Source organism: Chrysemys picta, chromosome 8 (assembly GCF_011386835.1).
Source record: "Chrysemys picta bellii isolate R12L10 chromosome 8, ASM1138683v2, whole genome shotgun sequence".
Classification (NCBI taxonomy): domain Eukaryota; kingdom Metazoa; phylum Chordata; order Testudines; family Emydidae; genus Chrysemys; species Chrysemys picta.
This window is the reverse complement of record NC_088798.1, coordinates 82,691,102-82,716,191: the sequence shown is the minus strand read 5'-3', so window position 1 is coordinate 82,716,191 and position 25,090 is coordinate 82,691,102. Positions and strand designations below refer to the sequence as shown.

General features: G+C 42.3%; 1 protein-coding gene across 13 annotated transcripts in view; it reads left to right on the top strand.

Moving 5' to 3' along the window:
• Nucleotides 1-25,090, top strand: part of TENM2 (teneurin transmembrane protein 2) — a 1,090,181-nt gene that overhangs the window by 346,023 nt on the left and 719,068 nt on the right. The window lies entirely within an intron of this gene.

Sequence of the window (25,090 nt, the reverse complement as noted above, 5' to 3'; positions counted from 1 at the left end):
TTTTTTCTATTCCATCTTCAACTTAATATGTTTTCTGGATGTTAATTTTGTTTGAATACAAAAGCCATAAGAGGGAAATGAAGAATAAAATTTCTATGTAATTTTGAAATTAATCTGCTGTTTTATGTAATTTACAATTTGTTTACTATCAGTTATAGTCACTACTTTCTATTGCAGGTGGGCACAATATTTTGTGGATCATAAATTCATATTAGAAGTAGTTCCTCATTGGGTAAGAATATCACTTAAACCTTCAGTCCGCAGAGGCCTTGTGAGTGGGCAGACACCTACACTTATACAAAGCCTAACTGAATTCAGTGTGCTGACCTTTCTGTGGTTATGAGAATCTGGAGGTCGTGGGTTTATTTGCGGGATCAAGGCATAAATTATGTCAATGATAAACATGTAGAACATATACAATATGGTAATTTTCTGAACCTTGCCATTTGCCTCCTTTAAAAGTTGCAGTTAATACTGCCTGTACATGAATATGCTATCAATCTTTGACATATGACATAGTTGTCATAGTAGGTATTAATACAAAATAAGAAATTTATAGTGTTCAACTTTATTATAGCTGTCTGTCAGAAAGTTCTGAGGTGCATTTCTTTAAAGTCTCTGTCTCCTGAGGAAAAGGGGATAAGGCAGTGTGTCCCTGGACAGGATCTATGACTCATTATGTCAATCAAACCCCACTTCAGAGGGGAATAAAGAGATTTGTATCTCAAAGCTGTGCATAACGACTTCTCAGCTTTTCATTTCATATTTATGAGCGGTTTACTTTGAAGTGTTTATCAGGCAATACGCAGAAACATGAGAGAGCATTGCCTGAAACCATGTTCGAGTGTCTAATCTGTTAAATGCTTGCTGAGCAGGCTAGTTCATCAGTGCATGCAATGCAAAAAAGAAAAAAAATAAACTGTTTTTTAGCTTTTGAAGCAGAATCTTTATATTAACAATATAAAAAGGATTAATAATGCCAAGCATTTTGAAATAATTGTAACATATAAAACTTACAAAGGTTGGCTGTGTACTGTATTAAATTGATAGTTCCTTGCTTCAACAGAAGCTAGACATAATTTAAAAATAAACTGACCCATTTAATATGCCCTTCCACTCTGAAGATCGGAATTTACAGTGACCACAGGATTCTGATTGCCCTCAGCCTCCTAGATTAGGTAATCATAAGGGTAGAATTCTCCAGTTCTTTAGATGGAGGGCAATTTCTGGCAGCTGATCAAAATACGGCAGTAGCATTGATCTTTAAAGGAAAGAAGTATTCCACAATATTGCCCACTGACTCTCTGCTGTATATGCAGTGGAACTGTGAGAAAGGAAGTAGGGTTAAATGGGGAAGAAGCCATAACTTTAGGCAAGACAAAAATGGAGCTGCCACCATTTCTCAGTTTAGCATGTTCAGTGAGTGGGATAGGATGGTAGATGTGTATGATGATTGCCGTTACAGTTCAGTGTTACTCAGTGGTTTATTCTCTCTCTTCTGAAATCTGCTTTTATTTATTTACATAACTATATTGTGTGTGTGGGTTGTGTGTGTGCATGAGATCTTCAGTTGATGTTTTTAGATAAATAGGTCTTCAGGATGCCACTGAATATACTGAGGCCATATAAACTTTTTTATATACGGCTTTTAAAAAAACAAATAAAAGCCAGATTTTATCTTTTCAAAAATAATTTCAACTATTTTATTAATCTGTTTTTTATTCATTATCAATGTAATCGGTTCTGTGCCAAACACAAAATGCAAGTACTCTGCTGCAAAGAGCTTTCTCTTTTGCTGTGCTACTTAGAGAGATGGCTTCAGGATATATGCCAACATTTTCAAAAGGACCTTCTAATTTTGGATTACTTGATTTTTAGGGTCTTCCATTTAGGACTTTTGAGGATCCATCCCAAAGTGTCGCAAGTACCCATAAATTCAAAAGTCAGTGGGAACTGTGGACACTCAGTATTTCTGATAGCTAGACCTTAGGTGTCAGTTTGGAAACACAATATCAAAAACCATTTCTGGAAATTTTGGTCTTAGTTCTGTTTTCTTCATCTGTTGGTATGATGGTTACATATATGTTTACCCTCTCCCAACTCTCTTAAAAGTATCTCAAATAAAATTAACTTACAACACTAAAAGGCGATTTATAAACGAAACCCTAAAAACTTTGACAAGGATGCGATGTAGGGGAACTTCACAGAAGAATAATTTGTCAACAAATCTGCTCATCAACCTCCTTGAAGCTTCAACTAACTCACAGAGAGCAAAGGAGCAAACACAGCACCACGAAGACTTACAATCAATATGAAATTTAAAAAAAATGTGCTGTTCTTGTACTAGATATCTAGAGATGCATGGTCTGCGAGTGTGGGGGAACCTTAAGGATCCAGGTGCTAAAAGCCAGCCTCTCGGGTCAATGACAGAGAAACAACTCTGAGGTAATAGTCAAATCCTGCTTCCTTCCAGTGCAGAAGACCTGAAGCACAGAGGAATTACCATACTTTCTGAGAGTGTACAGTGGCTGAGAGGCAATGGAGAAGCCTGTGGGAGTGGTGCTTCACAGCCGGGTTGTCTGCCAAATCGTGCACGATAGGGGGTGGGAACTGAAGGCAGAGCAGCTGATATAATGATTCCTTGGGCAATCATAATCCCCCCTTCAAACTTAGGTGAGATGGGGTAGAAATGCGGATGCAACTTGGGCCATAGAGGCTGGTGCAGAATGTGGGAGGAGAGAGTTCTGTTATTCCTGCCCTTGCAAAGTTTTCCTGTGCCAATCCTGTTGTTGCACAGGGGACCATGACTGGGGCTTAAGGTATGCAATAAGGTTATAAAATTTACTTACTATGGAAAGAGCAGAACAGGACAACATGCAAAAGATGATCCTTTGAGAAGATCTGTAAGGTTCAAAAAGTGGGAACTAGCATGAGGATCAGTGAAGAATTCAATTTAACCTTCCCTCTGCTAAACCCTAATAATTCTGTAATTAGTCTATGAAGTAATAAAATTAATAGCATCCAGATATACTTGACCTTTATCAGTGAGACACGAATTTATCTTTTCACCTGATCTACAAGATACTTATAGAACAAGTTAAGCAACTTAAAAAATATGATCAAGTGCACTGTAAAAATAGCTGCATGGAACAACCTGCACAGTAGCACTCTTTGAAACCAAGCAGGTTTCAGTCTGTACCTATTTGTAGCATTTACTGATAGTAGTTCCTTACTAAGAATTTATATATAGGATTTATCATATCTCAGTATAGAGAATAAGCAGTGGAGACCAGTTAGATGACAAATTGGCTTTTATAGTAGCTATTTATAGGGCAGAAGTGTTTTATCATGGAATGATTAGTACTTTTGATATTACAAAAAGGGGGGGGAAGGTGTAGTAGAAGTCACAAGAAGAAAAATAGCAATGTCTTATGTGTGTGTAATGCTCAAGGAGGTAAATCTAGTGGCCCAGGATTTATTTCTATTTATCAAGTGTTTAGTACTCTGGACATGGAAAGAACAACAAAAAGGCGCACAAATGCTGGGTTTGTGCTACCCAAGCTTGACATAGTTACCTTTCTGATCTAGCAACTCTGCTAAATCACACAGAGGGTGTTTTGTACTAATGAGGTGTCATCGCTAGGCAATGTCTTTCTCTTAGGACCCTTGGATCCCAGTACAGAAGCTCTACCACTTGAGCTAAAGGAGAATGTTCGATAGAACCATAGCCGTGAGTATGTCACTCCATACACAGGGTGAGACCCATTGCTAGTAATAAAATTATTAAGATGGAAGTCCAAAGTCCGTGATGAGACTGAAAAAATCCAGGAAACGTGACTTTGCTGGTTCGGATGCATAGAGAGGATGAATGAAGGGGACTGAAGCTAAGATAATGTGGCAGGAGATGGTAGTAGGAAAGAGACCCCAAGAAAAGCTGAGGAAGCAATGGATGATTGCATCAAAGAAGAGGGTGAGCAGGTGGCCCTTACTGCTGCCTCAGACAGAGGGGGTGGATGCTTGCACAATGACCTGCCCCTAATTGATGGGAAAAGGGGATGGGGATTTAGAAGACTGTTGCAAGTAAACTGTTAAAACAGGTCACCAGATAATTTCTCTGAGGTAAAAAGAAGGTGGATACTCACCCATTTAATTATGTGAGGTGTGTACAACCTCCTTTCTGCAATGCTGATAACATAGAGAGGTTTAATTTTGCAGAGGTGGAGGAAATGGTGGTACTCTTCTAAACTCCGCCCACCAAATGTGACATCTCTCATAGCAGATTGATCAGATGATCAAAATCTGATCATGCAGGCTTTGCTGAGCTTCTCAGGCTTGGCTTCCTCCTCAGTGGGGTTCAGCGATATTAGGGTGACCAGACAGCAAGTGTGAAAAATTGGGACGGGGGGGGGGGGGGGAATAGGCGCCTATATAAGAAAAAGACCCCAAAATCGGGACATCTGGTCACCCTATCCTTGGGGAGGCTGATTAAAGGCATAGACACAATGGGCACAGGGCCCTGACTCACATGGTCATGTGATGTCAGAACATAAGCTTTCCAATAGAAATAAAATTGTTTCTAGCTCTCATGGTTGTAAAGAGAAGTTAGAAAATGTGACCCAAATATAGCTGGTCTTTGCTCCTGGATACACCCAAGGCTTTGTTCCTCATTCTGGCCCTTTGGCTGCACAGTGCAGACTGGAAATAAAAGTGGTGGTATCTCCTAAGCACACCCACTCATGACACCACTCTCAGTGGACTCTGTAGATTGGTGATTTCCCCCATCTCCCTTTCTACTATGCCTTGATTAGCAGTGAATCAGTTAACAGTTCTGATATTTAAACTATCATCATTGGGTATTGGAGCTAGGACCCCAGTGAGATAAATAGAGTGGTTCTCCTCTCCGAGCTATTCTTTGAGGTTCTGGGCAGAAGTAAGCAGGCCTCACTGAATCAATTTACATTCATTTTTAAAATTTTCAAGCTTTTTTATTCTGCATCCATAGTGCTGGAAACAAGAGCTGCTCAGAAAATTGAAATTAGTAAAGTCAGAAATTTCAAACAAAAAACCTTCATCTGAAATAGTTTTAGTTTAAAGGAAAACTGTTTTCCCGTAAGAAATTTCTAATTTGAATTAAAAATTTTCAATTCAAATGCACATTTTGAAATAAGCATTTTGTTTTTCATTTTGATTTAAAATATTTGTGTTGGGGCGGGGGGAGTTGCTTGGTGGTTTTTTAAAAAAAAAAATACATTTTAAGTCCAAACAAATTTCACTTTGGCATTTCCTATGGGAGAAAAATCAGAATTGTCACTTTTACATACCCAAAAATGCAATTTTTGACACCCATATTTTTTTTAAAGGGAAATATTACTACATCTAAAATGTCAACTAGCTGTGTTGGAAACTTAGTTTTCATTTCAGGTAGATTCTGGAGAACAAGGTGGTCAACTCAAAAAGAGAGTTGGAGATCACTGACTTGGCATGATCCGGTCCAAGAGTGAAAGAAAGAAGTTATGTTTGTTGAAGAGCTGGGGGGAAAGTGACACCAAAACTTCGAGGAAAGCAAAGTTAGCAGTATGAGATTGGGAAGCAAACTGAAATTTAGGCTAAATGCCCAGGGAACTGATCATAGTAGTGCTCCTTTTAGGGGGTGGGACAGACGGATGACAACAGTATGAGCATCATAGCCAAATTATAAGACGCTAAAGTGAAAAATCCGGCACTTTCTTATACAGTGGATTTTCTATGGAACAAAAGGAAAGTGAGAGCAGCAGTGACATCGCTCTTTGTGTGTGGAAAATCACTGGAGGGAAGCAGAAAGAGGGGCCAGGAAAGGGGGTTGCATTTCTTCCTTCCCAGCTTCTACAGAAAACTGATAACAATGATGTATTCCTAACAAGGCCGACTCCTCGGGCATATCCATAGTGCATTTTCCTGTCAAATAGCTACTATTGTGTACATTTAAAAAAAAAGGCCTGTGTTCATGGTTGCATATTCATTCTACAGATGATAGAAATTGGCATGTAAAGGAAATCCCTATAGTAAGAGTGTATATTCCATCTGCAGGAAAATTCAGGACCAAAAATAATTGGCTGAGTTTGTGCCAACTGCTCCATTTATAACAGCACAATAGACAATGGGCATGAAAGTAACTAATTATCTTACTAGGTTTGAAAATGAAAAGATGAAAGCAGCTTATAATATCAAGTAAATAAAGACATTTCCTGATTTCTTCATTATGAATGAAAACAATATAAAAGTGTTGCTGCCATCTATTTGGCAATAAATACATTATCTAATAGCCATGAATCAATCTCCCTTGATGTTTAATTTGGATTTTTTTTTCTTCAGGGTTCTAGTGATCAAATAACTTTGCTGGGAAGTTTCAGGAACTATGAGAACACCTTTTCCCCTTTCATCTGTAATTGCTTCTAGGAGAGCTAAAACATTGGGAAACATGTTTCCAGTTCAGGGGGACGCATCTATCACTGCTAAAAGTGATTTGAGTTAGTCTTTTGGTAGATACTTTTAGCAGTGTTGGAAATTTTGAGTTGGAGACTGGCACCTCTGGCATTGCTGAAGCCTGTTATGAATAACATCACTTAGAACATGTACAGCCCAGTACCGGGTTCAGTAGTGGCACAGGGCTCTTTTATTCTATTGTATAGGATACATTTTATGGTGCCACTTTTTCTAGTAGACATGTTTACAGTAGAGAAGCTCCTTATGACTAAACAGCTGACAGCTGCTAAAGCCAATAAACTCTTTACACGTGCCTGGGGACCTTCATAAAATATTACCAATGTTCTGAACATGTGAAGTGAAGTACAAAAGAAAACACATAAGGAATCCTCTGATGGCAGCATTTGCAGATACTTCCATGACGCCCAATTAGCCAGTTATAAAGGTATGAAAGCTGTGACTTTTACTGTTTCTTAAAAGCAAAATTTATTGGGCATATTCTTAGATATGAACAGTGAATGTTTAGTTGTTTTCATGGGATATTTAAGCTTTATTTTAATAACAGAACAGCCCGAAAAAGAATGCTTATCTAATTCATCAAAGTATCCTCAGGAATGTGTACTTCTGATCAAACATTTTCTAGAGACTTTTCCATACAGAGAGGCAAGTTTTTTGAGTAAAATAATAGAGCACAGACTTGCCCACTGATGTACATAGCTTTATTGTAAAGACACTCTATCCACAGGCATGCACATATATATGGACATCAAAAGGTAATTGAGCTTAAACGGCCTCAAATCCTTTTATGATAAATACTAAGGTGCTTTTACAACAGCATCTATGTGACACAGATAAGCTCATGAAAGTACCCATCTAGAATGCCACTGAAACATACCATTTCTACAAGGTGTCAAATGAGCTGATAGAGCCTGCTGGTACCATAGTCTAACAAAACTGCTGCCTAGTGTTGAAGAGGCTGGATTGTACAGTATGAATATGAGTAGATGTATATAACCATCTAATGCAGCTGGTTTCAATTGTGATAACACTTTGTTCCTATCCTGAAACTTGCTTGAAAGTGGAGTACATTTTGAAAATCCAATCAGTGTCCATCATGGAAAGAACTAATGGTGCAGAGACAGGAGTGACTGATGGATACCGATGAGCCAGTTGTTGTGAATTAAAGGTCCACTTTAAAATAATAATGCTATCTAGTTTCTTTTATGGTTCGTGTCAGTTGTATCTGAACACCACACAAGATTCTAAAGTGTGCACATAAAGGTACAATGGTCTAAGTTACTTTGTGCTTCTATAAAGTTTTCTAGTCAATGACTTAAACCATTTTATAATTAAACTTTCCAACACTCTGTAGGTAGATAAATATCTCAAATGGGGAACTGAGGTATGATTAGTAGCATTGTAGATATTCAGTTACTTAAATGGAGATGTAAATTGAGTCATTTGCCGAGCTGGGAATAGAAACCATCCTTTCTACCGCCCCAGTCCTATGCTTTAACCACTAGACCAATATTTCGCTTCCTTTATATGCTCTTTTTGAGGTTTAGATTGAATTTTAGTGCTCTGGTTGGCTACAGTTTGGATGGTGTGCCTGGATTATGGTTGGGGAAATGCACTGGAATATTACTGGAAATTAGTATTTTATGTCACTTTTTATGTATTTTCATGCATGGATATTGCTCACCTTCGTATGCTAGCAAAATTTAGGGTTGAAGTTTTGTCTTGCCTTGCACCCCATATATTCTTGTTGAAGTGTGTGGAGACAGACTATAAACTACTGCAGATTCTAGCCTCAACTGACTGTCATTGCAGAGACAAGTTAAATCCTTCCTCCAGCTAAACTCTTTGACTTCATTTTAGTTGAGTTGCTACATGTGTAACTGAGGATAGAATTTGGGCCAGTATTTTTTCTTCCAAAGGGTAAAGTTTAGAGGCTGCTTTTAGCCTTTGTTGTGAGAATGTTAAACCAGATAGTGTTGCTGCTAATTATCAATGCCATACAATAACCCCCTTGTTTATCTTCGTTATTGAGTGAATACGTCTTGTCATGAGTGATGTGGTGCAACTAATTCCAGAGTGGCAGAACCACATATACTTTTGCAGCTGCTCCTAAATCCTGCTTGTACAGAAAAACTGATTGTTGTAGTTTTTCATCTGAAAACACTTCTCATGTCTTGTTGCCACTTTCCCAACTAGTGCAGAAAATAGGATTAGAATTGTGTCAGGTTACCGGTCATATCCAACATCTCTCCAGGCATTCAGCAGTCATACTAAAGAGTAGGCTTTTTTTTCCCCCTTGTGCCAGGAAGCCATCATTGTAATTCAGAATTCTGAGTTGAATGCATGTATGTATTGTGCACAGTCAGTACACAAAATGAGGGAAATATGGCCTGGATTTTAATTTAATATCAGAAGAATGTCCCTATATGCTAAATGGTAGATAAACAGTGGTTTGTTTCATTAAAGGCAGGCAGACAGATATCAACCTTTGGAACAGAGTTACTTGCAGGCAGAAGGAAACCTTTTTTGTAGTTGGTATGCTACTGGTGCCCTTGTAGTTAAGATTGCCTGACAATTCACATTTTAAGACCTTGTTCTTCTTCGAGTGATTGTCCCTGTTGTATTCCCCTGAGGGTTAAGCATATGCACTATTTGCCTGCAGTCGGAGAACTCTGAAAGTCATGCCCATTGGTCCACGCATGTACAGTGACTTGCCTTGTGCCTCCATCTGAGGTGATAAAGGGTGGGGTAGACCTACTGTGTCCCCAGTTCCCTCTCACTGCTGCACGATCCAGGCTGGAATTTTCAATGTCCTCATCTGACATGCTTCTAAAAAATCATAATTTTACGTAGTTTTACGTTTTCTCTGTAGTTTTATTGGTTTATTTCTTTTCTAGTTTAGTACTTAATAGATTTAGAGTGACTTGAGTTTTTTTTTTCCCAACCCTCTACCCTGACCCCAAGGCAGGTACCGGACTATGCCTTGGATGCTCGACTTCAAACTTTGCACCTTCTGCCTGTGATGCTTCTTAGTCAGCAATGACCATCAACGCTGCCTCTTCTGCCCGGGAAAAGCTCACATTAGGGTTAGGTGCAGTATTTGCCAATCCTTCCACAGCCAGAGCTGAGAAGGCTGAACACTTTGTCTCTGCAAATATCTCATGGAGATGGCTATGAGACCACACTCGGACCAGGCCGGGGAACCCCCCTGTACATGAGTCTGATTCAGTGAGGAGTGCACCTCCTGCTACTTCGGCCGACTCCAGTGCCAGCCAGACCACCCCTGCTGACCTCATGGTGAGGCCTAATTGGGAGGATAGGAAGCATTCCCATAAACAAGGGGCTAAGTCTTCCTCTAACTCCAAGAGAGTGGATGCTTCCTCCACTAGCTTGGCCCAAGGGGACACAGCACATTCCAAGTCCCACAGGCAGAAGAAAAAGCCCCAGAAACTATGGGATCCAACAGTTTGGGTGATGAACCTCTAGTACTGCCATCACTGGCACCCCACAAGGCATGAGACTCACCCATCCAGGGGAAGTCTTCAGTGCCAATACCAATGACAGGGAAGGAAAAAGTGACCCACACACCAGGAAGATCCAGACTTGTGTCTGAACCCCAAGAGGTCTTTGCTTTACCAGACCCAGAGTCTCCTCCTCCATTGGAACCCTCCACTTCCAGAGAGATCATATTCCCTCCATGGGATGTGCCCAGAGTATGGAGTCTCTCACTCTCCTCACAAGTCCTGTACTCTGTTCCATTGGCTCAAGCGGTACGATTGTTGGAACCGGAGTCTGCATTCCTCTTTCAATGAATCAGAACTGGGAGAAGAACCACCTATACCGTACTGCTCCTATGCACCATCATGGAGACCTGCACATCCATGGAAACAGCTACCCCTCATCCCCTTGGAACCACTGGTACCCCATGCCATGGGTACTCCAACAGCCTCTTGCGGATCTGGCTTATGTGGCCCTGGGCACAGTGTCCTCCTTTGAAATCTGCCTGATCCATGAGAGAATCACTGCCTACTCCCTGCCCCCTCCCGTCCTCCCAGAGGGATCCATTGAGCAGATTTGCAGATTCAATAGCAAAGGAAGACTCTTATACCCTGGGCCCGATGATTCTACTGTACCTGGTTGTGTTCCCATTCTACTCACCAGACAAGGGTGAGCAAATTATGCCCACTGATAGATTTCAGGTGATTAATGCCATTATATCTTGCGCCTTCAATAACCCTTATGTACCACCAGGACTTGCCTATCTCTTCTTGACCGCATGGCTTTGTGCACCTTTGTGACCTCTTTCACAGGACTTCACCTTCACTGCCTTCAGACATGGTCCCAGTCCATGCACTCACAAAGCCATTTCTCTTAAGGACCTCAAGCTGACAGTCCCAGGCAGGATATTGTCATCTCTTATGGTGGACAGAGCCACATCATGTATGCATGGGAGTTCACTTTCATCACTCCTCCCCCAAACAAAAGTATCATCACAGACATGTCCCTGGTAGGCTGGGGAGCCCATATGGACGACTGCATGACTCAAGGCACACAAACACGTAAAGCATCAAGGATGCACATAAAGCTTCTGAACTTCGAGCAGTACAAAAGGCTTGTAAATCATTTCTCTCACTCATTTGCTCTCATCATGTACGGATCATGTCAGGTAAAACCACCACTGTTTTCTATGTCAACAAATGGGGGAGTGAGATCCTCTGCTCTATGCCCAGAAGCAGTCAACCTCTGGAACTGATGCATCAAATGTCAAATCACCATATCTTCCTGGGATGCAGAATGTACTCTTAGACTTACTCAGCAGACACTTTGAGATTGACCACGAGTGGGGACTTCATGATACAGTGCTACACAACATCTTTGAACAATGGGGATCCCCAACCAGAGATCTAGTCTTTTCTAACACCAACAGCAAGTGTGCCATGTACTGTTCCAGGGAGCCCTTGGTCATCGCTCGTAGGGCAATGCTTCACCTACTGTCTTGATCAGACCAGCTCAACTATGCCTTCCTTCCACTCCTGCCTTGAGTGCTCCACAAAATCTGACAAGACAGGGTGATTGTCATCCTCATCAATTTCTTGCGTATGTCGTCCTGTCCACTGATTCCCATCCCAAACATCCCGGATCTCCTGAACCAGTATGAGGGCAAGTTTAAGCACATCTGATCCACCTCAGGGCATGGTGTTTGGATAGGCTTCTACATTAGAACAGGCATGCTCCTCGGCGGTACACGACATTCTCTCTAACAGCAGGAAGGACTCCATTAGACAATGTTACTGGGCCAAATGGAGACATTTAATCTTGGGTGCAACATAAAGGGGTTCTACCAGAAGAGGTGGATATCTCCCTGATCCTGGAGAATGTTCTGTCCTTAAAGTCATTGGGTCTTGCCCTCAGCACTTAACAGTCCATCTGGCAGTGATCAGTACGTAACAGTCTCCTGTGGAGGGTTACTCTGTTTTTATGCACCCACTAACTGCTAGATTTCAGAAAGACCTCCTCAGAACCTTATTCCTATCCCCGCCAAACAGTTGCACCTTAATGGGACTTAAATTTGGTACACTCAGCTTTAATGAAACCCCCCTTTGAACCACTGGCATCTTCCTCCATGTCCCTCCTTTCCAGGAAAGTTGCCTTCCTGGTTGCTATCACTTTGGTGAGAAGAGTCTGTGAACTTAGAGCTATGTTGACAGACCTGCTGTTCCACAGGGATAAGGTTTCCTTACATCTACACCCTAAATTTCTACTGAAGGTGGTATCTCGCTTTCACATTAACCAGTCCATTAACTTATCTGGTTACTTCCCGAAACCACATACCTCTGTAGAAGAATGTGGATTCCACTCCCTCGACATCTGGCATGCTCTGGCCTTGTATGTGCAGAAGGGCTGAAATTAACCATGCCAGGTATCTGCCTCAGGTTGATTTTCTTTTTAAAAGTTTCAGCTACCATGGTTGATCATATTCTGAGGATGAGATTAGGGAAAAAAATGTGTTGGCTCATGTTAAAAATGTCTTACAACCATTTTGTTGGGAAACTCTGGCACCTCATGCATTGGGACATAGACTTGAAGTTTGCCAGGGGAATGTCCAGGTGTCAGGAATATGGCTTTTCCCATTTTTCCTGTAAATTTGGAGAAATTATAATCTTCCTACAAATCTCAGCACCTTCTCAGTAAGACTCGTTAGTGTTTGGCAGCTAAACTATCCAAAGATTCAATCCACTTTGGGAATGTGGCAGGCCAGGGCTGAGCAGGCCTTGCCCTACAGTTGCTGTTCCTGGGTGTCTGTGATGCCAGGCACTGGAACTCAGAGCAGGAGAATTGTCTCTCCTGTGATCTACTAGCACCCAGGCAGCAAGGAAAAAGAAGGAATCACCTGACTAGAATGCAGAAGGGTAAGAGACAGTATTGCCAATCCCAAAGGATTAAAAAAAAAAAAATCACATTACCACATTTATTAAGGGGAGTTTGGATGCTGATGCAGGAGCTCTTACCCCTACATCTGCCCATCCCCTGCCCAGGAATTTTTCTGCCCCATCAGTTCTTACCCCCTCAGCCTCACTTTGCTAACCACCCCGCTACAGACACAAAGTTGGAAGGTATTGCCAATGTGGAAGAGGACTGGAATATCATACAAGAAGATCTTGAAAACTGGAGTAAAAGAAATGGGATAAAATTTAATTGTGCAAAGTGTAAGGTCCTACACTTAAGGACTAACAAGAATTTTTGCTATAAGCTGGGGACATATCATTTGGAAGTGATGGAGGAAAAAGACCTAGGTGTATTGGTTGATCACAGGATGATTATAAGCCACTAATGTGATTTGGAGGTGAAAAAGGTTAATGAGGTTCTAGGATGCATTTGGTGACGTATTTGCAGTAGAGACAGGGAAGTGTTAGTATCATTATACAAGGCACTGGTGAGACCTCATCTGGAATACTGTGTGCAATTCTGGTCTCCCATGTTTGAGAGATGAAGTCAAACTGGAACAGATGCAGAGAAGGGCTACTAGGATGATCCAAGGAATGGAAAACCTCAAAGTCTCAAAGAGCTTGGCTTGTTTAGCCTAACCAAACAAAAGCTGAGGGGAGATATGATTGCTCTCTATAAATACATCTGAGGGGAAAATACCATGGAGGGAGAGGAGTTATTTAAGTGTCAATGTGGACAAAAGAACAAATGGATATAAACTGGTCATCAACAAGTTTAGACTTGAAATTAGATGAAGGTTTCTAATCATCAGAGGAATGAAGTTCTGGAACAGCCTTGCAAGGGGAGTAATGGGGGGCAAAACACATAACTGGCTTCAAGATTGAGCTTGATAAGTTTATGGAGGGGATGTTATGGTGAGACTCCTACAATGGCATTTAGCTGATCTGCATCTGCTAGCAGCAAATATCTCCAACAGCTGGTGATGGGACACCACATGGGGAGGGTTCTGAGTAATTTCAGAGAATTCTTTCCCAGGTGGGTGTTAGATCTTGCCCAAAAGCTCAGGGTCTAATTGATTGCCCTCCAGGGTTGGGAAGGAGATTTGCCCCCAAATCAGATTGGCAGAGATCTTGGTGGGGTTTTTTGCCTTCCTCTGCATCACGAAGCACGGGTCACTTGCAGATTTAAACTAGAGTCTCTGTAACTTGAAGTCTTTAAATCCTGATTTGAGGACTTCAGTAACTCAGCCAGAGTAGGGTTACCATTCGTCCGGATTCCCCCGGACATGTCCGGATTTTTGAACTAAAAATAGCGTCCGGGGGGAATTTGTTAATGTCCGGACTTCCCCCCCCCCCCCCCATGCAGAGCACGCGCGGCTAACAGGGCAGCCGGATGGTGCCACTTACATGGGGCTCCGACAGCTAGAGAGAGTCCCTCCTCCCCCTGCAGCAGAGCTCACTCCCTCCCTCCCTCCCTCCCTGCATTCACCGCCGGCAGTCTGGAGCTCCTCCCCCACTGCTGCCCAGCGCGCCGGGAGAACGGCTCAGACTCAGCAAGCTCCCAGAGAGACCTTAGGCGAACCGAAGGCCAACGACAAGGGAGCCAGGGGGTCAGAGAAGGGGCAGGGAGTTTCTGGAGGGGGCAGTCAAGAGATGGGGGGGGTCGGGAGTTCAGGGGGGGCTTTCTGGGAGGTGTGTGGAGAAGGTTTTGGGCAGTCAGGGTACGGGTAGGGGGTAGGGTCCTGGGGGGCAGTTTTGGGGGGGGTCTTAGGAGGGGGCAGTTAGGGGATAAGGAACAGGGAGGCTTAGGTAGGGGGTGGGGTTCTGGAGGGCAGTTAGGAGCAGGGGTCCCAGGAGGGGGCAGTCAGGGGACAAGGAGCGGGGGGGGGTTGGGAGTTCTAGGGGGGGCTGTCAGGGGGCAGGAGTGGGGAGAGGGATCGGAGCAGTCAGGGGACAGGGAGCAGAGGGGTTTAGATGGGTCGGGAGTTCTGGGGGGGCTGTCAGGGGGTGGGGAGTGGTTGGATGGGGCATGGGAGTCCCAGGGGTCTGTCTGGAGGTGGGGGGGTGGATAAGGGTTGGGGCAGTCAGGGCACAGGTAGGGAGTAGAGTCCTAGGGGGCCAGTTAGGATGGGGGGGAGGCTCTCAGGAAGGGGCAGTCGGGACAAGAGGCAGGGAGGCTTAGGTAGGGGGTGAAGTTTTGGGGGGGCAGTTAGGGGCAGGGGTCCCAGGAGGGGGCAGTCAGGGGACAAGGAGCGGGGGGGTTGGGGGTTCTGAGGGGGGCGGGAAGTGGGTGGGGCAGGGGCAGGGCTAGGGCAGGACAGGGGCGGGGCTAGGGTGGGGCTCCTCCCGTCCTCTTTTTTGCTTGCTGAAATATGGTAACCCTAAGCCAGAGGTTATGGGTATATTATGGGAATGGGTGGGTGAGGTTCTGTGGCCTGCAATGTGCGTGCAGAAGGTCAGACTAAATAATCATGATGGTCCTTTCTGACATGAAGTCTGTTTTCCAACTGTAAAAGGGTGTGTGACAAAGTTCCTCCTCTATCTTGGTGAGTCCTGCGCTTATTGGTGGATTTTCTTGCCTCAGAGATTCACCATGTGGGTTGGGGAACAGCCCAGAGACCTTCCCCTCTGGAAGAATCCACAGTCCACGTCAATTGGGAGGTTTGGGGGGGACCCGGGCCCGCCCTATACTCCGGGTTCCAGCCCAGGGCCCTGTGGACTGCAGCTGTCTATAGTGACTCCTGTAACAGCTGCATGACAGCTACAACTCCCTGGGCTACTTCCCCATGGCCTCCTCCAAACACCTTCCTTATTCTCACCACAGGACCTTCCTCCTGGTGTCTGATAACGCTTGTGCTCCTCAGTCCTCCAGCAGCATACTCTCAGCTCCTTGCGCCTCTTGCTCCCAGCTCCTTGCACCACAAACTGAAGTGAGCTCCTTTCTAAAAACCCAGGTGCCCTGATTAGCCTGCCTTAATTAATTCTAGCAGCTTCTTCTTAATTGGCTCCAGGTGTCCTAATTAGCCTACCTGCCTTAACTGGTTCTAGCAGGTTCCTGATTACTCTAGTGCAGCCCCTTCTCTGGTCACTCAGGGAACAGAAAACTACTCATCCAGTGACCAGTATATTTGCCCTCTACCAGACTCCTGTACCCCATTGGTCTGGGTCTGTCACACGTGATAACAGCTCTCCTCACAGGGGTGTGGAGCAGATTGATTGAAATTTGATATTATACGAATGAGCCCCATGAAGAAATTTGTAATTTTTTAATTCAGTGCATGATTTGAATGGTGTTGTAAATAAGACTAGGACCACACATGGAAAGAGGATAAAAAAAAAATACTGAATAACTACCCATTCACTGAATGAGGCAGGTGTCTTGCGGAAAAAAATAGTATAAGATCATGTAATTAAAGTCATAAATGGATATTCACAACAGGGCTGAATCAAGGTTGCATGGTCAATCTTACCTTTGGCATTTTTGAAGTTTTGGTGCATGGCTTTGCAACCTTAATGATCTATTAAAATATTTTTAATGTAATATACTACTAATATCAACAAACTGGTTGTCAACAACCTCCCCTCCCTGCCTCCCCCAGAAACCTCTCATCCAATCTGTAATATTAGACTTTGTGGTCTCTGAGCTAGCAGTGAGGAACAGCAGGATTGTGAAGAAGAAAATCAAAAGGATTTTGTTGTGACTAATCAAATACTAGAAAACAAAGTTCTCTTTGGCTGGTTCAGTCCAGTTTCATTCAGTAAACTTTCTTAGATTAACAGATGATCTTTTGATTGCTAAGAAGCTTTAATGTTTGTATTTAATTTAAATATTTATTACCTAAAAACAACATGTTCTGAACCCTCACAAAATTCCAATGTGGTGTTTATCGTATACAAACACTATTCATTATTGTGCCACTTCTGTGTGGACTGTTGAGGTGGCTGCACTTTATTGATAGATGTGGTGATTCCTGCCGTGTTCCCATACAGTTGGTATGCTCAGCTAGTAAAGTCTGTAAACCACTTTATTATCTATTTGGCTGAAAGGTGCTTTATAAATGTAAGATCATTAACGTTAAGCAATTAAAGTTATACATTGGTTTAATTATGAAATGTTTGGCTTTGTGGGCAAGCAGTAGCTAGAACCTAATAATACTTGAAGTACAGAAAATAAGTAGTCTACTGACCTTTTTGCTCTGTGGTTAACCATTACACATAGCTGCACGGTAAAGGTCCACCTATTCATCCCTGCTATGTTTTTGTATGCTATCTCTTTCAAAACCTGTTGGCATTAGAATCAGCTGTATATCTTTTCCACTGAGAGGGTCTGCTCTTCAAGTAGACCTGTTCCCTGGTGTTTTAAGGAATTTGGCCACATTCAGGTCTGCACTATAAGTACACTACATCTTATACTTGCTCCTTTTTTTGGCAGCAAAGGATTTGAATTTTTTAAAATAGATGGTTGCATAGAAGAAATGGCTAACCCTGAAGTCACTGTAACACAGACCATTGAATTCACACAGTAATTCTTGCGTCAAGCTCAGTAATTTAATGGTGCTATCCTTTGAATGGGTGTGGAGTCTTTTTCTGAATGGGAGGTTTCTACCCTCTGTGACATCAAGAGTGTTAAATAGGAGAATTTTCCAGGCATATGCATTTTAATTTAATCATGCAAACCCCATTAATCTCAGAGCCATGTGGTTAATTTCCTGCGCATAACACAGAAAATGTCCCTTTTTCTTTTTCACATTAAAACAATTGAAGTGCAAAGGATATATAAGCAAGTGCGCGTATTAAAGGAATTTTTCTGAGAATTTTAATTTGGGTAAAACAATAAGAAAGTCACAAATGCAGGAGAGCAATAATCAGAGGCTTGGATCTTCAGACTCCTCCGAGCAAATATCTTCAGTTTTGGAGTCTGAATCTAAAATGCACAATAATATACAATTTGAGCCAATATCTAATACGTTGGGATGTGGAATGGAACATAAACTGTGAAAAAGGAAGCCTAAGATAGCATTGACATACATAAAATATTAGGAGATTGAAAAGATTAGTATTGTTACCTTAGAAGATGAATAAAAGCGGGTATGATAAAAGTGTATAAAATAAGTAGAGAAGTGTCTGTCAGGCATGTCTGTTCTCCCTGTCTCATAACACAAGAAGGGGAGACTTTCAATGAAATGAAATGAAATGAAATGTCAAATTCAAAACTTTTTCATGTAACACAGCACTTAGACTGAAGAACCCATTGCCACAGGAAGTCATTGAGGCCAAGAATTTAGCAAGATTTACAAAGGGATTGGACACTTAAATGGACATCTAGAATATCCACAGTTGTTATAATTTTGCAAGGACTATATAAACCTCATGTTTCAGGGCTTAGGCCGATCTCTAATTGTTAGAGATCAGAATGAGACCTAATGAGGAGGGCAGATTATCTCAGGTCTACCTATTGCAGTGTCCTTCCTCTGAGGCATCTTGTATTGGCCACTGTCAGAGATAGGATGCTGAATTAGAAGCACCTTGTGTCTGGTCCAGTATGGCAATTCCTGTGTTTCTATAATGTGCTGTTAACCAATCTAAACCTCTATCTAAAGAACCGGTGAAAATACCACAGGCTTTGTTTTCCGATCTTTCTGTGAATAGAATTGTACTTCATTCATTTAATCGCACCCTGTCGGAATATTTATGTAGCCACATAAGCGATGTAGTAGTTTACGGTAGTAAAAGTCAGTTTGAAAACTGTATTAGTATATTACCGGTAGCTTAATATTGATTTCAATTTATATGTTAGAAAACTGCTTTTGTACTACTGGGAAACTACATAATGCACTTGCATCCTGGACTTGATCCAGTAGTGCCTTTCTATCTCTTGATATTGTGAACTTAAGATCAATAGCCTACTTTTACATGGCAGGTTATCTGTACCTTAACGAAACATATGGAATTAACTGCCGAAGTTTAATTAAAATAATCACAATTGAAGATGTCTTGCTGGTTAATAGCTCCTATAATATTCCAAAGACTTCTGATTCCCGGAGAATTTATTTTTTTTAATTACTGATGGGTTGCTTTCATTGCAACATGTTATTTTAAAGAACCAAAGCTCTTTATTCCACTCATTTGGTGGAAGTGTTATTTGTTTGTTTTGTCACCAACAGTGCGATACATGCCTGTAAAGCATGTAAAGTCTTTGCCTGTGGTCTGAAGGCAGAGTAAGAATAGATTCTGAATTACATTTTGGTACTTTGGATTCCAACTCACATAGTGTTTTATACTAACCTCCTACTTTGCAAGTAAAGCTTCACTCTAGTGCAGATATTCTTTGGGTCCCATGTACAGCACTATTGGAATACACTAAGTAGCACTAAAATAATCCAGCCATCTGCTTTACTACTAAAAGTAGTAAATTACTTGTAGTGAATTTCAGCTCAGGGGGCCAGCTTCCCTCCTTCTCTGTGGATGCAAAACAGTGTAGATTGAACTCTTTTCCCTTTGTTCTCACAAGGTCACAGAGTTGGCAACAGATACCACTGCTCCCCTTGCCTGGGTGCTCTCTGAGCTTCAGCTTTATTTTATCTCATGCTCTAAAGGAGCCTCATGGAGGGCTCTTCCTGAGTAGGGTTACCATTCGTCCGGATTCCCCCGGACATGTCCGACTTTTTGAGCTAAAAATAGCGTCCAGGGGGAATTTGTAAATGTCTGGACTCTCTCCCCCCCCACCCCCCGCCATGCAGAGCGCACGCGGCTAACAGGGCAGCCGGCTGGATGGTGCCACTTACATGGGGCTCCAACAGCCAGAGAGAGCCCCTCCTCCACTTCCCCTGCAGCAGAGATCACTCCCTCCCTCCTCCCTGCATTCGCAGATTGCCTCCAGCAGTCTGGAGCTCCTCCCCCGCTCCTCCTTCACTGCTGCCCAGCGTGCCGGGACGAACGGCTCAGGCCGTTCCTGAGCAAGTTCACAGAGACGTTAGGCGAAGGCCAACAACAAGGGGGCCAGGGGGTCGGAGAAGGGGCAGGGAGGTTTTGGAGGGGGCAGTCAAGAGATGGGGGGTTGGGAGTTCGGGGGGAGCTTTCTGGAGGGGTGGATAAGGTTTTGGGCAGTCAGGGTACAGGTGGGGGTAGGCTCCTGGGGGGCAGTTAGGGTGGGGAGGTCTTAGGAGGGGGCAGTTAGGGGACAAGGAACAGGGAGGCTTAGGTAGGGGGTGAGGTTTTGGAGGGCAGTTAGGAGCAGGGGTCCCAGGAGGGGGCAGTCAGGGGACAAGGAGCCGGGGGGGAGGTTTGGGAGTTCTGGGGGGGGGCTGTCAGGGGGCAGGAGTGGGGAGAGGGATTGGAGCAGTCAGGGGACAGGGAGCAGAGGGGTTTAGATGGGTCGGGAGTTCGGGGGGGGGGCTGTCAGGGGGGGGGGAGTGGTTGGATGGGGCGTGGGAGTCCCAGGGGTCTGTCTGGGGGTGGGGGTGTGGATAAGGGTTGGGGCAGTCAGGGCACAGGTAGGGGGTAGGGTTCTAGGGGGCCAATTAGGATGGGGGGGAGGGTCTCAGGAGGGGGCAGTCAGGGGACAAGAGGCAGGGAGGCTTAGGTAGGGGGTGGAGTCCTGGGGGGCAGTTAGGGGCAGGGGTCCCAGGAGGGAGCAGTCAGGGGACAAGGAGCAGAGGGAGGGTTGGGGGTTCTGAGGGGGGTGGGAAGTGGGAGGGGCGGGGCTAGGGCAGGATGGGGGCGGGGCTAGGGCGGGGCTCCTCCCGTCCTCTTTTTTGCTTGCTGAAATATGGTAACCCTATTCCTGAGAGAGAGATAGAATTGGATCATCTGGCCAAAATGACTCTGTAGCTTCCCAGGCCCTGTCCTTTCATGTGGCCTACTCTGCTGAAGAGTGGAGATTATGGGTATTTTGCACTACTCTGCCTCTGCTTCTGGCAAACTATTTGGCATGAAGTTCCCACATGCTGGAGTCTACTGAGTGTCAGAACCCAGGAAGTGAATTTGGGTACATTGTTGATTCTTGACATGAACATAATTGACTTGCTAAAGAAATGCTGGATTCTTTCAATTTGCTATTTTTTAAATTGCATCCATACATCGGAGTATAATAATGTCTTTTATCCCATGCAGGAATAAAAAAGTGGTTTATTAATACCACTTGAACCCTAGTGCACAGTTACAGTTGGACAAATAATATATTAATGAGCACAATCACTATGTTAGAGAAGATACAGATTGTTTTAGTTTCAAGAGCTGATGAGTAAGCAGGGATATGATATTGGTATGTGAAATTAGAGAATGCTGTACAGAAGACAGGGTAAATAGGAGCACTCATGCCTTTCTTAAAATCCAAAAACCAGGGGATAGTCAATGAAACTCAATGGCAACATTTAAAACTGGTAATTGGAAATATTTGTATACAATGCATAATTAAACTGTGAAACTTATTTCCATAGGTATCACAGAGGCCGGGAGTTTAGCAAGATTAAAAAAGGACTATCCATTTCTAGTTATGAGAACATAATGATACTAGATGGGATTAAAAAAAAACAACCCAAAGGGATAAACACTCGTTTTTCAGGATGCAAACCAGCCACTAACTGGAGAAGGAAGATGCTTCCCCTGTGGTGTTATTCTATAACTATACCCTGTCACGATAGGGTTTCTTGCAAAAGAATCTCGTACTAATTTCTGTTGGAGACAGAATCCTGACCTTAGAGAGACCAGTGGTTTAGCCGAATTCCTACATCTGATTCCTAATTTGGTCTGTTTGTATAGTTATACTGTTATCTCTGGAAACCACATACATTTTTCCATACTCCCACTTAACAGAAGCGAAAACAGCTGAAAAAGTGAATTCTGTTTCTATTACCTCTCTTCAACCCACTTCCATTTATCTCAGAGAAAATAACATGAACAGTCATATTAAGTTCACTGTTTGCATCAAATGTTATAGTTTGTTTTTAATGTCAATACCGAATGTTCATTAGAGTGTAAACATCTGGGCATTTAAAGGCTATTAAAATCTACAGAGTAGTATTAAAATACTTAACTGTGTATATAAAAGCTTAATTAAGCTAATATATTCATAATATGTTTGTGTTCATAAATACTTATGTTACCCAAAAACAAAACCTTTTTTAAAAGCATTTTTCCACCTTTGTTCCAGTTGAGATGGGTAATAATTTTAGCATCACTTCACGTTGGGTATGTTTCACATAAGTTTCAGTAGGTCCTTGATTCTGCACTGTGCCATTCAAAATGTGCCAAAATTGCAGGATGCTGTTCACATTGTGTATGAGGCACTTCTTTGGTTCAGTATGAATGGTTTTATACCATTAAGTTGCTTTCTAAGTTTCAGATCAGTTTGAATCCAGATTGGCAAAGGCAAAACTGAAAACTTGCTAGATTTTTTTTTATTGATGTCTATGGACTGTGCACAATTTGTAAGTGATCACTAAAATTCATGGGATTGTGTTCAACCCAGACGACCTACCATGTGAACAATAATCAAAATTTCATTATGAAATTCAAATGGAATAATGAAGATTACTTAAAGAATCACTGCCAAACTACAGATGTCATAAAGCTTTGCTTTGAATCTTGAGGCAAGGGCCATGAATCAAAATACATTTCTCTCAAAATCTGGGTATTTTCTTTTTTACATGCTGAAAACAAAGTAGTGGAGTTTCGCATAATATGGGGTTTCTCTTGCAAAAGGTTGGCACATCTTAAGTGTCATATTCTCAACACACACACCACAACACCTGTAATTATTTTACCAGGCAGTGAATTCAAGCAGAATAGACTCTTAACTGAAAACATTTGGGTTAATTTCCCTTAATTAAGTCATGAGGGAAAGGAGGTGACTCTTTGTTTATATGTTTGTTTTTCTTTTTATCTTATTTTTAAACATCACAGCTGACTAATTTGTTCCCTTAGAAATGTCCCTTCTCCCTTTTTATTTCTCTAACTCACTACCGCCTTATTGCAACATTCCTCCTAGCAGAGGAAGGATGCAATCTATTAATGCTGTTTGGTGTATTGGCTAAAGTGGGGTGTCTTGGGAGCTGAAAGTTGCTATGTAGGAGCACATCCATCCTCTACTGGTCAAGCAAACCATTTAAGGCAAGTCTTCACTACAAAATTAAGTTGACCTAAGTTAGGTTGATTTACAACCACCACAGTAATTAAATTGCTTTTGCATGTCTACACTATACTCCTTGTGTTGGCGGTGTGTGTCCTCACCAGGAGTGCTTGTGCTGATTTAACTGTCTGTGTGGGACATTGTGGGACAGCTTTTGAAAGGCAGTCGATGTAAGCAACGTGGTATCTATGCTGACGCTGTGTTGACCTAACTATATCTACTTAAGTGCTACATCTCTTGTGGAGATGGAGTTGTTCAAGGCTTGTCTACACTGGCAATTTACAGTGCTGCAACTTTCTCGCTCAGGGGTGTGAAAAAACACCCCCCTGAGTGCAGCAAGTTTCAGTGCTGTAAAGTGCCAGTGTAGACCGTGCACCAGCGCTGGTAGCTATTCCCCTCGCGGAGGTGGGCTTTTTTTTTTTTTTAGCGTGCTGGGACTGCTCTCTCCCAGCGCTCTGCCGCGACCACACAATCCAGTGCTTTAGCATTGCCAGTGTAGACTAGCCCGAAGTCTGTGCAGTGATTTACATCAGTGGGAGGTGCATTTTAGTGTGGACACTTACAGAGTTAGGTCAATGTATGCTGCCTTATATCAACCTAACTTAATCCTTCTGAAAGAGAAATCACATGCTCTTCCTTTAACTGGTGGGATTGGGGATAAAGGTTAAGTAAAACATTACTTTGCATTTTTCATTCAACCCAAATCTCAAAATACTTTATGCAGTTGAATCAGTGATACTCCGACTGCAGCTCACAAGCCGCAAATGGCTTTTTAAGTGTGTCTTGCGACTCTTTGCAGCACACAATATTAAAACACTGTGATTTAATTATTAACCAATGAGGATGCTTTTACTATGTTGTTAACCAATAATAAAAAAACTAAATATTTCCCCATTATACTTTTTAAATATGAATAGTACTAGAGTAAATGAAGCAATGAATTCACATTACTGTGGCTCTTTTGGGTAATGTTGATCACTAATTTGGCTCCTGAACCACTGAGGTCTGAGATCACTGAGTTAAATGATCTTGTGGGACTTGGAAAAGATTTATGTAGATCGATTAACTAGATATTTTAAATATATCATCTGTCTTGATTGATCTGTGTGAATGGAATTGTTACTTTTTTTTAAACTGATTAATGAAGCATATTTATTAATAAAAATATCGTGTACAACAGTTGCCTGTTTATAATCTGTCTTCGGGTGTCTTGATTCGATATACATGTGTGGAAAAAAGTAGACTGTTTAAAAGCACCATTTTGGAACCACAGACCTCAGACTAAATTGCACTGTGTACAATATGAATTAAATAGTCGACAACTGTATTTCCAGTGACTTGAATCTGTCTTTGGTCTTCATTTCTAGTCTGGCATGGGGAACTGAAATCGCCCATGCTTTTCAAAACCAGAGAAGCCAGAGAGACCAGTGAATATTTCCTTATAGATATATTTTAAGTTCCTTGTCCCTTATTGTCTAAAAAGATACATGGTTAGCGATGAGCCAGCAAGTCACCTACCAACTTACTGAGTCACATTATGAGCCACCATGTTTTGACATGATTCCTAGAAGGTTTGCCTTCAGACATCATGCTATTCTCCTGTTGTCATTTTTTGACACAGTAACATTACTCATAACATTTCTGTTGGGGGCAAAACTTCGGTGAATGGAGAAAACATGTGACACCTATTTCAGATGTAACAGGGGACCCAAAATATCTAACCTTCCCACATATTAAAGCTGTGCAAAATTGTGACAGTTTTTCATATTATGTACAGTTTTCCACTATTCTGGGTGACTCTGCACTCAAATTGTTTGCACTAAGTTACATTAAATCTTTCACATTTTCAATGAAAAATGGTTTGAATTTTAAAGCCATTTCTTCCTGGAAGTGGAGGTCCTCTTTTGCTCCGAAATGGGTTGCTTTTGTCCACCTTACAAGTGATAAAAATGACATTATGTAGCAATGGTTTTGGTGAAATAGTTCGTAACAAAGGCCTCAAATAATATTAAGCATGTGAAGTCAATAGGACTGC